This window comes from Coturnix japonica, chromosome 6 (assembly GCF_001577835.2).
Source record: "Coturnix japonica isolate 7356 chromosome 6, Coturnix japonica 2.1, whole genome shotgun sequence".
Lineage (NCBI taxonomy): Eukaryota > Metazoa > Chordata > Aves > Galliformes > Phasianidae > Coturnix > Coturnix japonica.
The window spans coordinates 6,724,284-6,742,343 of NC_029521.1; the positions used below are offsets into that span (position 1 = coordinate 6,724,284).

The 18,060-nt window shown below is 37.8% G+C and overlaps 1 protein-coding gene across 1 annotated transcript in view; it reads left to right on the forward strand.

Moving 5' to 3' along the window:
• CABCOCO1 (ciliary associated calcium binding coiled-coil 1) overlaps positions 1 to 18,060 on the forward strand; it is a 124,166-nt gene that overhangs the window by 51,926 nt on the left and 54,180 nt on the right. The window contains exons 2-3 of the mRNA XM_015866235.2: positions 14,127 to 14,273; positions 16,348 to 16,451. The gene's annotated coding sequence lies outside the window, so the exon portion shown is untranslated. The remainder of the gene's footprint in view (positions 1 to 14,126; positions 14,274 to 16,347; positions 16,452 to 18,060) is intronic.

The window sequence follows — 18,060 nt, forward strand, 5'->3', positions numbered from 1 at the left end:
ATGCTGGTGCATGATAGGGAATATATTTCAATCATGGTTATAGAATTATAGAATGGTTTGGTTGGAAGTGAACCTTAAGATCATCTATTTCCAGTACCTACCACTAGACCAGATTGCTGAACAACAGGCAGTGCTGAGGCAAACCCATCTGGACTACTGCAATATGGAAAGATATTGCTGCCCAGGTAGAGAACATGATTGTAAAGATGCCACATATATGCTTACATACCCAGAAGTTGTGCCAATGAAGAGCATCAGAATAACCAGCAGGTGGATTGGGCAGCTAGGATTGAAGTGATTCAGGTAGATCTGGAGTGGCAACATAAGGGTGAACTACTTCTAGCTCAGTGGGCCCATGATACTTCAGGTCATCAAGGAAGAGATGCAACCTATAGATGGACTCAGGATTGAGGGGTAGACTTGACTATGGATGCTATTGCACAGGTTATCCATGAATGTGAAATGTGCTGTAATTAAGCAAGCCAAGCAGATAAAACCTCTTTTGTATGGGGGCGTTATTTCAGATCAGCCTTCATAAAATTATATAGTGTATATATATAGATATATGAACAAAAATATTTAATTTTAATGTTTTTTTTATTAAAACAAAAAGGAGCAAAAAACACAGAACTAGTGATATGTGACTTGTACTTGTGAAACTAAGACAGCTGCCTGTATCACGGCGTATTGCCATCATAATGACATTCTCAACAGTGTATTGTACAGAGAATTTTAATGAAATTTTCTTCTCCCTCATGTTTTCATCATTGAAAAAAAATTGTCAAAATTTACCAATGGCTTAACCAAAAATTGACATGAATAAAAGTGTGACTGTGAAGTGAGGGGCATTTCTCTCGGGTAAGAAAGCTTATTAAAAGTTTGGTAAAGAGACATGATCACATTTTGGATTGTGACTCATACACTCCATGAAAATTTGCAAGTATTGTAATTGCTGTAGACTAATAGGGTATGTATCAGAATCCATAACCTTCTTTTGCCATAAATCTGAGCTAAGACAGCTTTACAGACTGCTTGTCCTCTGATATTGGATTTATTCTTTGCTTAAAGCTAAGGGAAGATCTATTCACATTTTTATTTTGTGCAATTATTCACAAAATGTGGCTTTGAGCTCAAAGGGGTCACAAAACTGAAGGCTATGGTATAGTAGTATGTTCTTGCTTTACAGACAGAATAATTTGCAAACAAAGTATTGGACATGTTAAGAAAGAGTTAAAGCGTTCATGAACCCCTTAGTGAAAGATTCATTCCATTAAACTAGCATCATCTAAGTTGCTCTGAGGATCTAGATGGTAAGACAATGGCAAAAATTAATTTTCTCCCAGTTTGGATCCATTTATGCTTATTGATTTTCAATCTCTTTTTGTGGTATTTGGAGGCCTGGCACTTCCATTTGGCGTCTAATACTATCTGTAAATATGCCTTTTCTGCTTCTCTAAACTCCTGCCTTAATCATTATCACCTTCAGTGAAATTTGTTGTAATTTGCTGGCGTTTTTTTCTTGAGTGGAGGGAATGTTGATAGTTTGCATTTGATACTGCTGACTGCAAGGTTATCATCGGGGAATTTACCCGTGTGATGATATGATCAGTATGGATGAGTCTTAACTCCTTAAAACTTACTTCTAGCAAAAGCTATCCTTTCCTTTCTTGGCAGTGTCTAAACTAATGGATCCTTGAGCTGGACTGAAGTACATTGCTCAGATTTGAACATTACTTCATAGTAATTTTATGCATCATGTAAATCTTTACATAATGAAGTGTTTTGACATTCATCTCATGTAGCTATATTTCCTTTTTGATGACAAACTAAACTGTCACCGGTGTGTGCAGCATTCCAAGTGCCCTCTGCCATTCCAACCTGAGTTGCTCTGAATTTGCGTGGTTGTATTTTAAATCAGGAATATAATAAAGCACTCGTTGGAAATACCAACTTTTGAATACTTAATCTTCCCCAATGGGAGTACCTGGGTTAAACATGGTTTTGATGTAAAGAAGTGCTATTTTCCTGTTGTCTCTAAAAGGACTTGTTCCCTGTCATTCCACAACTGAATCTGACTCTCTGCTTGTAAGTCTCCACTCTTCTTTCCTACTAATATGCAACGATCTGTGACAATAGAAATAATGTTTGACCTTGTTTTGTCTTGTTAACAGCATGTGGTTAGGATATTGTACTGCTATTTCAGTATTATTTTTATGCTTGTCCCCTACCGTCTTGGCTTGTTTCCAGCACGGTGATTTATGCTTTGTTTCCCTCCAGATGTGATTATTGCTTTGCTTTCCTGGCTGTGCTTATCTGAATGAGTTCTTCACAGATTTAAATGCTGGAGCGCTCAAATCAGGGAGTTGTTTAAACTAATTTCCAGTGAAAATGTGCATAGAACTTACCAAAGGAACAGAAAGCCCCTGGACAAAAGTTTAATTTCAATAGAAATTTTTAAACTAACTTATTTTTGCTTCAAATGACGATGGTGTTGTAAGCTGGCCACAATTCAAACAATGGAATTCCTTCTTTTTAAATACAGACCTGGACTGCATTTTCCAGTCAGGAGAAACTTTTTCATGACACTTAACAACCTCTAGTTAAAACTTGGACTTTTGTGGAGAAAAGACAGCATACATGGAAGATTTAAAAGCCTTTGATTTCTGTCTCCTTTCACATTAAAAATGGCTCTAATGCCCACTTTTAGATATGTTGAAGTTCAGGGATGTTGAAATTTTGTATTTCTAATCAGTGCTACATATAGCGCATTTAACGTCACACATATCTTCTCTTTCAAGAAAGAATTCCTTTTCTCTTTACCTTCCCTGAGTATCTGAGAACAGTGTTTTACCTAATCAATTTAAGGTTGAACATGTTGGAGGTGAAAACAGAAGTAATCAGACTTAAGTGAGCAAAGCAAAGAATCTTGCGTTAAAAACCGTAAGCTTATCTTTCTATGGGACCTCTCCCCACAAAATACTGAGGCTCTCAATTATCTTGTTTTTAGATTTGCATTGCCTCAGACTATGATACACTGGCTTAGATTTTAGTAAGATGGAACATGAAAATGCATTATTAATTTGAAATACATATGAACACCTTTAGAGGAGATGATTTGAATTCAGACATCTGGAAAATGAAAGCATTATATATTGACCTACCAAGATTTGCTACGATGCTAGTAATTTACCATTCATTTGCTGCAGCATCAGAGAAAAGAGTATTGTATTTAAAAGCAGAACTGCTGGTACTCTATTATTTAGAACAGTACTCCCCAAAGTGAAATGACTACCGAGAGCTACTACAGCTAGACATGTTTCAGTTCTGTTGGCTTGAAATATACAGGGTTAACATGTATTCATTTGCAAATGCATCTTCACTTCTGCAGCAATAGAAGGCAGATCGTCTATGTAAAATGATACCAGTTGCTGCAGAAATGCCCTACCAGCTACAGAAAATCAGAGCTTCGTGGTATCTTCCACAGTAACTGTACCAGTTAGCCTCTAAATTCCCTGACCCGAGGCAAAAAGGACATTTTAAAATTAAAACGTAACTGCAGTAAAACATGAAGTAGTAATGTGCATGCCAGGCTGATTCTTCTTTTTATTAACGGTGGAGCTGTGCACTGCTTGCTCTTTAGGGTCTGTTTGTGCTACCTTCAATTACTGAGAGCTGCTCAGATATGGCTCCTGTGTCACTGTTTGTATTGCACAGAAACATGAATCAGGTCTGTCAGTCTTTTGATGTGTATGCCAAGTCAACAGTGCAGTCATTGTAAGTACTTATCAAAACCCCTCCATGTTTTCTACCACTGAAGGCAGAACAATTTTTGCCCCTTTGTTTGTTTTTATTCCTCTCTGTGGAAGTTTATTTGTCAGCTGCAAAAAAACCCCAATCTTTTCAGGTGTTGTTCATAATTATAGATTTTCAGATTTGTTAAGTTTACATTTTATATTTTCTCTTCAGGACTTAATGTCTCAAAAAGTATGAAGTAAATATTAGACCTAACATTGCATTCTTCTGTTTTCTTACTTCGGCAATTACCCTACAAACTACTTCCCCTTGTAAGGGATCAGACCTAGCAGTAGCCCTTCAAGAAGGCAGAAGTTTGGACAGGCAGACATTTACTGAATTCCAAAATATAGTTAAATAAAAGCTAATCTCTTTATGGAAAAATATTAAGCTGACATTGTCAGTTTAATTTATCAAGGGAATAAACGTCCTGTTGCCTCAGGGCCTCCAGGAAAGGGTACTTTGGGTTTTAGTCATTATGCCTGGCATAATAGTCTTTTTTTTTTCTGAATCAATTCTATGGTCTTAAAATAAATAAATAAATAAATAGATAAATAAAAAGCAGTAGTATGCAGGAAAAATATATCAAGAAACCAAGACACTTTAATTTGGATTATCTGTAATGGCCATACTCTCAGAGATGAGATAAATCTATTGTTAAACTCCAACATAGCAAACTAGAAGTCTTTTGTTTCTGTATCTGCTGGTGTTAATCTGTCAGCTTTCATTAGACCCACAGGTTTGGTTCTGCACTCCTTAAAGTTCAGAGCAGTACTAATTTGTGTAACTGATGCAGGTGTCATGGTTCAAGGCCAAATGACACTGCAGAGACTAAGTGGATCTGGATACCAAGCCACTTCAATCACAGATACAGAATCGCTCATCTTCCAGTTCTGTTGGAAAAGTAGCATAGTCCAGGAGTGAAGCTGATGAGTTAGTTTAATCTTTCCTGACATGTCACGTGTCCTTTAGTGTGTGTGTGTGTGTGTGTGTGTTTTACAGCTTATGTGTATCCTCTTCTTTTTATGCTTTTAAATATTTAAACCAGCAAAAATTCCTAATTATATTGCTGTTAATAACACTCGCCATAAGCTTCAGCTGTAAGCTTACTGCAAAACAAAAATATTCAGCTCAACCAACAGCATCCCTCACGTTCACACCCCTAGCAAAACAACAGCAACAAAAACCCCGTGGCTTTCTATAATGTAAAGATTTCTCAGTTGGATTTGATCCAATTTATTTCCAGTAAGATTCACAGTCAGGAAGAAAAAAGAGAGTTACTCTGCTTTGAAAAATAATGATAATAAAAAATTGAATAGATTCATTTGTATTCTTCCATCAGCTACCTATGATTCATACTTACATCTTGGAATACAATACATAGATGAGTCATACTGAGGAACAGCCTCTGCATAGGAAATTATACTGCCAATTTGGAGTAACATTCTTTCCCAAACTGAAACAAAGATGGGCCTGCAATAACCACAGATAAAGCTTCACGAGGTTGGAGTGCTTGTTCAGAAAGCACACTTGCCTTTAGGTTTGCAGAACCAGAGGCTGATTCAGAGCATATGAGGTCCACCCTCTCTAATTCCCATTAGCACTGGTCCTACTGGGAAACTCACAGGCTCACAATTTTAGGCTCTGTTTTTTCTAAGAACAAGATGCCTTAATGGACATCTTGAACTTTATTCTCATTGAGCCTCTGTCCCAGGCTTTTCTCTTGGAATACTTGGAGGACTGCAATCCTTTGTCCAGCCATCCCAGGACTTTGGCACATCCAAGGTCAGAAAGCTAGGCATCAGACTTAATGTCTGGTAATGCAGACATCACAGCGCACACACTTAGCAGTGTTAACAACTGGTTTGCTGAGAACAACAAACTCAGATGTATGTGCCAGGTCAGTGTCAGAACTGGAAGCGCTGCTGTGACGGTCAGTGTTCTGGCCCTGCTGACAGCAAGCCTGGCATAGTATCTGCCTGAAGAACTCCAGCCATGGATGCGCACTGCCTAGGGAGCTGTCAGGAGATTTACTATTTCTGTTGTAAAGTCTTTGATGAAGCAGTGTCCTTTTTATGGCTACATGCCCTCTTCAAATTTGTGGAGGCTAGGATAGCAACTTTGTCTTGTTCTCTTCTGTACCTACATCACCATTCCAGATGGAAGGAATGAAGCATAGGAGTTTCCTAGCTTATCTAGGATCCCTTAACTATTTTTGAATGATGGAAATTGTAAATGGAGAAAGGGAGCTTCATACCAACTGCATTTGCTGACTGCCAAATACACTGCAATTCCCTCGCCTTTTAAATAAATGCTATTCATATGCATTGCAAAGCCTGCAGGGGGAGGAACTAAGCATACCAAGATTTGAAGCTCAGTACTCAGGAGGCTGGATACCATTCGGGCTGTGGTTTCTGAATCCAAGTATGAGTAAAACACAAGTATTTTTCCCAAATTCTGGAAACACGAGACTGCACACCTTAAATCTCTTGTATGCAGTTTGCCTGATTAGTGCTTTCAGAGTATTAGTAAAACTCTGTAAGGGCAAACAGATGTGAAAACTAGAGTATATGAAATATCAGTGATTATGTTATATAGGCATCTGAGAATTGTACTTTATTCAAGTCAGGATCTAATCCAGCTCCCATTAAGTCAGTGGGAATGTTGCCAATGAAAACAATATTAACAGGATCTGGCCAAAATAATTTAATCCACCCTCTTCAGCTGCTGTGTTCACAGCAAGAATGTTGCCATTAAGAAGTTTATATGGACATAAATATTCACTTTAATTTCCTAGACTTTCCTATGCAAGTCTACTTGCATAAAATTGAATTTGTGATTAAAAAAGGAACAACGTAGTGTATAATGGCTGCATTTCAATCAGTATTGGTTCAGAAATAGGGGGAAAAAAACCAAAACAGTTCAAATATTTTGTACAGATCAGACTGTGATCCTGAACTAACAATTCATGTTGGAGTTTTTTATTTCTTCTTCTTTCTCTGTTGGCTTATCTTTTTCCAGGCTAATATGTGAGGGTGACTGAGATGGGTTTGGTTTTTTTTTTCTCCTGTAATTGCATTCTGTAACGTTGTCATTATGCATGTCGTATCACTGAGTCACATCTCACCTTAACTGCAATTTCATTCCAAGAGGAAGAAGGGTTTAGGGGTGTACCATGCAAAGCCTGTAGCCAATAGGCTGCTTTCTAGCAGCGGAGGATGTAAGCCATCAGGACATTGACAAGGGCAATTTTTTAACACCTGAGGGGTTTTTTTAAAATAGTTCTCAAAGGTTTACAAAATCATATCCTGCTTATCAGTGCTGATAGTTGTCCATTAACTTCATTAGGAGTTGCCCTGATTGAGAATTGCTCATGTTTACCTCTTTGGCTTCCTTGAGGAGAAAGAAGTGCCTTCTTTGGAGACCTGGTGCCTTCTACTCCCTTTGCAGAAGCAAACCAGAAAGCATGTGCAGTGTCTGTTGCTTAAAAGTAACCACATGTTCAGCAGTACCTGCTGTTTACCATGTTTGGTTCAGCTGTAGCTAACTGTGGAAGGGAGAACAGCCATATCTTCATCACTCCTCTGCCTTTCTTACAAGTTCTCTGTTTGCTTTTTTTGCTGATAATATCAGCAAAACTGTATGATATCATCTTATCCTTCTTGTTACCAAAGTTAAAAAGTCATTAAATCCTCAGCAATTGCCCTCACTCCTGTTTCCTCCCTCTTCTTTTTCTGAATCTTTGGAAATCCTTGGAGGCTAAATTAAGGAGAAGTTGTAACATGCATCCATATCAGCACCACTTTATGGCATCAGAACAATATTTAGAGTTCTGATCCTTATGAGGAAATCTCTTAGTTTTTTTTGTATGTTTTTCTCTGTGCTTAAAACTGTTTCTCAGTGAAGCCGTGGCCAGGCAGAGGGGATTTCAGGGGACAGTTACTCCCCTGCAGAGCGGTACTGCAGTGTGCACAGATTTTGGTTGCCAAATGGCACCACTGAGAAATTGTGTATCTAGACCCAACCTCCTCACATTCCAGACTTTAAATTTACTTTTTGATTTTCTTCACATTTCTTTCTTTCGATAGGGACTTGCTAGTGCTTTCCAAATCCAAACCCTTGTAGTTTTTTCTCTTTTTCTAATATTTCTGCCAGTTTTCATATCATGTCTCGCTTCTACTTTCCCTTATCATGTAGCCTTGGCTTTTACATCTATGTGCAGTAGGGTAGAGATACGTGTGCTAGCTATTCTTGTTTTGGGGTTTTTCTCGTTTCTTTGTTTTTCCATTTGTTTGCTTTTTAAGCTTATGATATTAAACTAGAGAGACAGTTTCCCAGGAACTATTTGGATCATTTTGTAGTGACTACCTGAGTCCTATTAACAAATAGTGAAGGTTACAAACTTCTCATACTCTGTCCTAAAAATATTTTGAAAGGGTTTTGTATGTGTCTCTGCAAAATCATTTAATTCTGTATTCCAACTATCTGGCTATAGTTAATTGTACAGGGAGTGCTCTGAAAGTAATGCCTCCAAATTTATTTATTTTATTATAATTTTAATTATTATTTCATTTGTTATACATCAGAGGTGGATGGTAGTGACATGGCAGCAGAGTTTGAACCTTTCCACCAGTATTCCATTACATTTTGTTTTTATGTGAAAAATGGCAGCAGAGGGGCAGTCTGATGAATGGCTTCTGACGTGGAAGTGCAGATGATGCAAAAATGTGGAGCTGAATTCCTCCATGGGGAAAAAATGATTGCATCAATGCTTGCAGAACATTTATGGAGACCAACAGTGGATGTGAGCACAGTGGGATGGTGGGTGGTGCATTTCAGCAGTGGCAACAAAGCTGTGAAAGACAGCTCATATTCCAGATGGCCATGCAGATTTTTACTAGTGCAGCATGCAAAGATAATGATGGGGACTGTGTTGAAAAACTGTTTTGTAGTTGAGAATTTGCTCTGTCAGACAGTGTTATTGTGCTCTATGTAGTTGCTATAGTTTCTATGGAAATAAACTGGAGGCATTATTTTTGGAGTGACCCACATATATTAGGTTTGGTTTCTTAAAAAGAGACAGTGAAATTCAATGAATTGCATTAAAATCTTGAATAGGAAATGAGAGAAAAACATTCCCCCTGGGTATAATGAGTTATTAGTTCTATGACAGAACATTATTTTCTTCTTATATTTAGTGAATTTTTCATTACAAAGACATTAGTTTAAGAAATTACTCTAAAAAAAGAAACAAAATCTCTCAACTTATATTTTCTTGATTTTTATTTTATTTTTGATTACCTAACCTATTGAGAGAATCAATGAATCTTTATTGTATTACTTAACGGCATGGAAACGCATTATAACAGCACAGTAGCTTATTTATAGCTATATAAAGTTGAATTACTTTTAATGAGGCAGTTGCGTACAATTATTGCAATCACACTGAAATGGAGCTGCTACCTCAGCACGTTTTTGAGGAGCTCGTAGGATTTCATTTTGCAGCTGGTGGAATAAGTAAATTTTGTCGGACCTGCTCTCCTGGATGCAATGCATGCACTGCGTGCACTATCACTGTTTCTAGAAGGAGGGTGCCTGTGCTGTTCCACTTTAAGCTGTAAACGCCAGTTCCTCTGAGAAGTCCAACACACTTGGTGCAAAATATGAGTAAGTAATGTTTTCATGGATGTCAGCTCTCACAGTAAGTCTGTTTTCTATTTCAATTAATATTTCGCATAAATCAGTGTCTCAGTAAAATAAGCAATACCAAGCTGAAAAGAACACAAGACAACTGTAATTAAGCCACATGTTTAGTAATGTGCAGAACAAACAATGGAAAAAATTACTCTCTGGTTAGTAAATCAATTGTAATCAACCTCATTCCGCCCACTCATCCACCTCTATGAGGGGATAATACAGCTGTAGATATTAGGAACAAATCCAGCAACTAAATTAATAAAACAAAATTGGTGGTTCAGCTACACGTGTTGGCATGAATGTATTACTCCCTACAGCTTTATCTCTACAAACATCTTTTTGCTCCCAGAGGGCACTTAAAAATACATGCTATACAAAGAAGTATAAAAAAATTATGCAGGCTTATAATTACTACATCTTTTAAGAGTTTCTCTGACTGTTGCCAAAGAATTTGAAATATGATGGATTACTATTAACAAACTGATTCCAACAGTCGTATATAACCTATGGGCTCATACTACTTTAATCTATATTGAATGAATATGGCTTTAGGAATATCTGGTGTTACGTTTTCAGGCAGCTTGTTAAGTTCAAAATAGTTAAAGAAGAGAGAGCTCAGTGGTACCGTGACTACCACCAAACAGTATGGGCTAACAAGTCCATGTGATTCTGCCACTTTGATGTAAATACAAGATGGTACAGGCTCATCATTCATCAAACCTTTCCTAATAGGTGTAGAAGAAAGGCATTTCCTGCCTACCAAAGTGAGGGGGAAGATGCAAAGGAGCAGGTATATCATCTGCTGTAGCCTGAAGACAAAAAATTACATACATGTTAGCTACTGTGGAAGGCTTGGCGACTGGTTATGGCTGCTGGCTGTTTTGCTGTGGTTATCTCTTGCTTTTGCCAAAAAAGGTTCAGTACAAATAAGTAGGAAAAAAAAAAAAAAAAAAAAAAAAAAAAAGAAAAGAAGTGTTTACAATAAGGAGTAAGACAGCATCCTTTCTGCAGGAGAAGTATGCTGTTGCTTAATGTACTGATACTCCTGCGTATATGGCAGTTCTGCTGCGCCTGTCCAGAAGGATGTCTGAACAGAACTGGGCTGAACCATGACGTTCATTTTGAAATGTGTTGTAACACACAGATGCTGGTGGAGAATATGCACAAATTTTATAACCCTTGCTAACTGCAGTGAGGGAAAGATGGTTGAGATACCAATGACTACATTTAGATACTGGGAGTATTCATGTATGGGATAAAGTTCAGGAATTCGTCTTGGGTAAAAAAAACAAACAACAAAACATGATTTTATCTTACTGGCCCTCAGCTATTACTTGCAACTTGTTCAAAGCCCAAAGTACCATTTTAAAAATAAACTCCAAGTGTAAGAGATGGATCATGGGCAGGAGAGACAAAGAAAGAAAAACAGAAGTTTGTAATTCCTGGATTGAAATTCCCTACAAATGCTCTTCAAAATAGAAAGATTCAGATCCCCAGACCCCGCTCCTAAAGAGAAGATGAAACCCCATCATTTTTCTGTATTTCCTATGTAAGATTTCACTAATCGGCATTTCCTGGGTAAACAAATGCCAGCTAAATATTAATTTCTGCAGGCTTCCAGCAGATTAGAGATTAGTGAATCCAGTAAATACCTCCCATGATACACACAGACACATATACAACTGCATTACTAAAACAGTAATTCTTCCTGCAGGAAAAAAAGCCTTATAGCTTTACCTGTGGCTTATAAATATGAATGAAACAATTGTGTGGTAGGTCCTTGTGAACTTTCATATCTAGAAAACATCTAATTTTTACATAATAACACCAAGAATTTGAAGGAATTTTTAAAAACTGTTTAAGGTTTAAGTCACATTAGAGCCTTGTTTTTGAAAGTCTTGGGTGCAAGTTTTATGTTGAAATCACTTCTTAAAACTTCAATTATTAATGACTTGACCAAAACCATGAAAATGAGTGAGAGGCAAAATTAAACATTGGAAATGGAAGTCCTCGTTTTCAGTTTTTAGATGATTCTGCCTTAACAACAACAAAAACCACCTGTGTATAAACTGGACTGATGTTTTCCAGTATCTAAAGAGGTGCTATAATAAGGGGGCAGACTCTTTAGCAGGATTTGCTTTGACCAAGCAAGGAGACATGGTTTCATATTAAAGGAGACTGAGAGTGGCTGTAAGGAAGAGTTTTACAATAAGGGTGGTGAGGTGCTGACACAGGTTACCTAGAGAGATGGTGGATGCCCTATCCCTGGTAACTCAAGGTCAGTCTGGATCAGGCTCTGAGAAACCTGTCCTGTTCATTGCGGGAGAGTTGGATTAAATGACCATTAAGGGTCCTTTGTAACATGAATGGTTCTGTGATTCTATGATATTCAGTGGAATTATGCCACAAGATCTGTGTATGAATATGAGACACCAGGCATAGTCTTTAGTGGACCTTGTGATTATCTAACTTGGTTATAGGGACAGTACAGCTTGTGCTCCCACGTATCTGGGCTTGAACATTGGTGGTGGAGGCTACAGTAATAGCTAGAGAAAGAAAACTAGAGAAAGCACAGTGTGGAAATACTGCCAGTGGGCCTTTCTGTTTGTGATGCGGATCTTGAGAGGGAAATGGAACAGGGCAGATGCTCTACAACACCATTTATTTCTTTCAATGCTGTTATTTTATAAAGTGGTTGGAATAATCTATAATCCTGAAACTGGAATGCAAAGCAAATGTAGAATTGTTCTTCCAGGGAAGGAATTGGATGCAGCAATGTAGATGCTGTTGTACTAAGCAGAGCCAGACTGACTGATGAGAAGTACCTGGTGAAGACATCCTTTTGTACTTATGTAGGTTTATAGGCAAAGGGTTATAAGCCCAAATATTGTCACCAAACCTGAAGTCATTGCAAAGTGCATATTAGACTGCTGTCACTGCTTGCATTCCACCTTTTGTTTTTTGCTGGCTAAATGGAGAGTCTGTGAAATAAGTATTATTACCATGGGAAATAAATCCTGGTGAACCCATGTCTACACACATACCACATGGCAGCTTGTTTGAGTTGGTGAAAATGGTCACATTTGGTTTGGTGTCATTAGCTGGCAAGAGGCTGAATGTAACAGTAAGCTATTGCTAGCAGTACATTTACAAAGCACTGCCAAGAAGTATTCATGCAGTTGAAGGAAAGGAGGTTGAGTGGAATGTGAGTCAGACCCTGAGTCAGCTGTCCTCCAAGCAGCCAAAAGCTGCTTTATCCTGTATCACTGCCAGTACTTGAAAGGCTCATGTCACTCTAGAGAGACACTAATTTCTGCTAGGGAAGGGGATTCTGGAGCAGCTGTTACACCTCCTGCTCTGGCACCCTGTTAGCAGGTGTGTATGGCCACTGACACAGTTCTTGACTCAAACAATTTGTGGTTCAATCTGTTCAAAACCTTTGAGTCTTATGGTGGAGTGAGGAATACCTGGGGAGTATTTGAGTCCACCCCAGCTGGACTGGCAGGCTGAGTTTGCAGATGTATCAGCCAGTTCCTAGAAGCAGAAGCGCTGTGCTACTGAAAACACACAGCTCACAGTGGCCTTACGGTGTGATTATCTGCATTTTAAGTAGAGAGAATCAAACAAGTAAAGGATAAAAAGAACAAATGTTGACTTCATCAAGATTTATAATGTGTCAAAACCCAGGAGAAAAAATTGCAGCAACGATCTGGTAGATGAAAATAAGTTGCTTTGCGTTACTAATGGACAGTTTGCATTACAGAGCCACTATCCCATATTACACAATATACATACTTCATGTAATGTCCTCCCTATCTCAAGTGGATAAATAACATTAGCACAGAGCCAAGAAGATTTATGGCAAGAACAAAGCTCTCTATTACTCTTTTTCCGACTAAGTTTTTAAAGTATTTCTATTGCATATGAACTACTTCATTGGCCAAGCTAATTCTTGGAGTAACTCCCTTGGCTCTATGGGAAGTGCTCCAAAGATGATTTTGTAGCTGTACGCTACATTAGGTCGTACACTGAATAGATGGATGTTATAAAAGAAAGTACTTGTGCTAATAGGCAATGACATCATCCCATCACTCCAGAGCAAGTAGATTGCTAGCTTCCCTTACAGTTATCTCCATCAAAGACCAATTCTTTCTTTTCTCTTTTTCTGTTCCTATTCTAAAGCAATTAGCTCCTTAAAAACTATTTTTCTGTTCATCCGGAGAATGACTCTACTTCTCCTTATATTTTTAGCGTTATTAGAAGCTAATATGACTTTGCTTGTTCAGATAGAAGTGTACCATTGTACTTGCAGTGCCTGTCACCTTGCAGTTGAAGATCTTGGTGTACTGTGTCTTATTTCTTGTAACACTCAGAAGGTAAACATGTACTCCTAGTGGTATGTAACAGACAAGAGGAATGAAAGATATTTCATGCCTTGAAAAATCCAACAAGTTCAGAGTGTTTGCATGTTGGGATGGCCTTTGTATGTTCACATACTCATTGGTTTTTTTCTGGTACAAATCTGACCTTTGTTTGATGAACTGTGGATGTCTAAGCAGGCTGTGCAGTAACAGTTTGCATGCAGTCCTGGATCTGATACAACAAGCTGTTACATTTCTTCTTTCTATGTGTTTCAGATCACTGCAGAATACTTGCGTCATCATACAAGTGACCAGGACTCTTTGGAATCCATGAGCTAATCAAATAAGAAAGGAAATTACATATGCAACATTTCAGAGTTTTAAATGGGAGCCACTCATAGGAAAACCCCATTCCATGCTGAGGTGAGAAAATCTTCATAGTTGTGAAATTTCAGATCCAATTTTTCCAGAGAGATCAGCAGCATTAATCACGATGAAAAATAATGCAAAGCTGCTTTACTTATTATTCATGTACAAAAGTCTAGGAAATGTAGGAGATCTTGACATTATGAGAAAAGAATTTGATTGTCTATTTAATATTTAATTTCATTGACACACACCCACAATTAGTAAAAAGCTAAGTTGTGCCTGAGCTTTTTACAGTGTGTATGGACTGGCATTAAATATGAACATTTTCAGTCTTAAAGGGATAAAATTGAGAAAATGGCAAGCCATTGGAAATAAAAGTTACATTACACCCTAACTACTGTATCTATAGTGGCCACCACCACTTCTATTGTAATACACAAGAGAATTTGAAAGCATTCAGATTTGCTTTTCCAGCTGACAGTCTGCTGCAGGTGCTGTGCTATTATAAATAACTATTCAGCTGTTATGCATTATTATCTAAATCACCATTTTGAACCTGAAGTATAAGCTGTACAACCCATAGATCAAATCTAAGAAATTGGCTCTTGTTTACAATGCAGTTATTCTCAAGGAAGAAAATACCCAGGAAATCAAACTTGCAAAGAATTTTAATTATGCTGCTTGTTCCTAGGAGCAGTATTACAGTTTTACGTTCCAACACTGTGTGCAAGGGAAATGAAATACACAACACCTGTTAACAATACGTACTCTGATGAATGCTTGGCCAAGAATCGGTTATGAATATTTTTAATTATATAGGGTGGAGAGAAAAAAGATGTTTCAGGTTTTTGTTGTTGTTGTGTTTTTGGTTTTTTTTTCCACAGCCAGCCAAATATGATCGACTTAGTGCAACGATTTATATTTTATTAACATCAGATGAAATCATAGAGAGAACTTTTATGACTGATGCAGAAATTATTATGATTATTTTACAACTATTGCCAGAGTAGAAATGGATTCATGAGTACAGCAATATGTGTAGGTAAAAGGGAGAAAAAGGCTTCCTTCATCATCCCCTATTTGCAGGCTCTGGTTTATTAGAAATTCTCAGCTGGCACTGAAAACTTACAGGGCTGAGTTCTGCTTTTAAGAAAGAAAGAAAAAAAAATAGAGGAAAAAAAGAAAAAGGAAAAGAAAAAAAAAAAAAGAAAATTCCAACTGCCTTCAATTTCTCCATCTTTTCTAAAAGTCTTTTTTCGTTGTATATCAAACATCCAGTTACAGTTCAGATTTTCAAACGCAGCATAGGCAGCTAAAATTTAAATAGTCATTTATGAAGAGTATTGTCTTTGTTGGCCTGGGTCGCATGGAAAAGGCAGTAACTAAGAACTAATGTATGATCCATGTAATAGCACAAAACCGAGAGGTAGAAGAAACATCAGACTGTGCTTAATGGGTCCAGAAGATAAACTAAGTTAGCTATGGATAGAAAAGGCTGTAATCATCTTTTGAAGCCAAATCTGCTTTTGGAGCTTGTGCTTTCTTCATCAAAGGCAGTTTCAAAATTGATAGCTGAAGGAGCACAGGAAGAAATCATAGTTGAAAAAGCATCACCCCCCATTCTACATTTTTGGGACTTAACATTTTTTGCATTTGAGAGTTCCAATAGCTAATAATGCAATTAATGGCTCAGCTCAGCCATCCTTATGTAGTCTGAACTCCTCTGGGTTTTGGTGTAATGTGATGAGTTGCTGTCGTGTTTTGGTGGCTGTAGGGCTGAGCTCAGAGAGCCACAAGCGGGGATTGCAACAGGAGGGTGTGTTGCTGGGCTCCAAGCAATCTGAAAGGTTGGGGAGAAGACTAGAAATACTTGTCACACAACCTAAAAAGCTTTGTGCTTCTGAAGACAAATGTATTCACTGCAGAGTTCCCAGGAAAGAAAGGAAGTCACGGCCTTTACAAAGTACAAAAATGGAAGAAACACTTGTACACAAAGTCTGACTCACAGCTCATGTAAAAAATATGACAAACTTCTTAGTCTAATTCATTAACTCTAAATAATGTCCTTTCAAATGCTATCCCCGGGAGCGGTTTCTGTCTGAGCTGTTTTGTTCTCTTCTTGCCACAGATTGTTTATAAAGAATTATGAGAAATGACAACAAAAGAATCAAAGTTCGATTTTTCACAGATGAAACTACAAAATGCATGGAGTACTGTAATCCTGTCAGACAAGTGAGTAAATTATATCTTGGTTGCAACAATACACTACTTACTGAATATCAATAAGGATATATTCCCTTCCTTGGAGTAAAAACATTTGCTGTTAATATAAATAGTTCTGAACATCCCTGGCAGTATATGCATGGATGCCAAACAGCATTAAAACTCAAGCAGGATGTCACGTTTCAGTTGCGAGAAAGAGGGGAAGACTGTTAACAGATGTTAAAACAAGGAGGATGATTCACTTCTGGTATTTTACAGTAATGAAATTCCATTAACTTCTATCATCTTTCTTCACATTTCTCTTCAAGTAAATGACAAAAACATAAGCTTATGTTCAAGAAGCATTCTGAAACGCTGCACTGAGGCTTTCATTCTGCTTCTAAATTTCCTGTGATAAGCATGTGGGTAACTATGCTTCTCCTGGACAAAAATACAACATTGATCTTTATAGCACACGTGTCACATGTATCAACTGAGTATGTCTGGGTGTTCGAGTTGAGAGAAATAGCGGCTGGCAAAAGCTGTGTGCCATCTTTGTCTGTCTTGAACTTTTGAGCTCTGAAGAAATGTCTTAGACTGGAGTAGAATAATTCATTAGACTTTGATTCTCTGAGAGCCTGATTTTGGTTTCTGTCTTAACTAAATCCATAAATTACTTTAATAAATACCTTATGGAAGCATTTCACCCCCGTTTTAGAACAAACCCATGAATGTTCCTCAAGACAACACAAACAGAGCTGGTTCACAGTTAAAAATACAAACGTATGTGGCTGGCCTCAGGTCCCCAGTTCAGTGAGTTTCAATTTTACAAGGAGTAATGTACTTAAGCTCTCTAGAGCTCTCCAAATTCATTTTTAACATGCAACTACATAATCTTTTCAATGTGAATATGGGCATTAACTCCTCCTTGCTGCTCTCTATAAACATCTGCTTGCACAGCAGATATTTAAAATTTGGAATCTCAGAAGGAAGGGGCTCCCACAAATGATTACTAAGATCTATACCCTTTTATTTTAGCGTGCTCTGCCAAGTGGAGTCCATAACCCCAAATGAGTCAGGGAAGAAAAGGGGTAGGGCAGTAACAAACAGCTTCACTGTAATTTTAACCATATTGCCTAGTGATCACAGAATAACCTTTATCCTCAAATATTTAAAGAGACTATTTGGACACATTCTTCCTTCTTGAGTGCGTTCCTCCACTCACTGGACTCTGAGGTTCCACGCACACCAAGAGAAGACACATGTGCTATCCACTCCAATTTTACTACTTGTCCCTGGTGGAAGGGACTCAGGATTTTTGCTAGACTGCACAGTAACAAATTTTACTCTGTCTGGAGTAGACCCCACTATGTAAAGTGGTGATAAACTTGCCACACAGACTCCACAGGTATTGTTGCTATAGTTGTGATCTTGCTCCAAGACATCACTTAGGCATTATGATATATCTCTCTAGTTCAGGCTTGCTAGTCCATATTAAATAAGGAAAAAAATAGTAAGATACTTTGGAAGCTGTTTTTGTAGTCTAACAAGCACATTACTCAGAAAAGCACAAAGGAAAAATACAGTCAGTTTGAAGTGGAAATAGTGATGTGCTTAAAGTTAAACATAGACTTAAGCT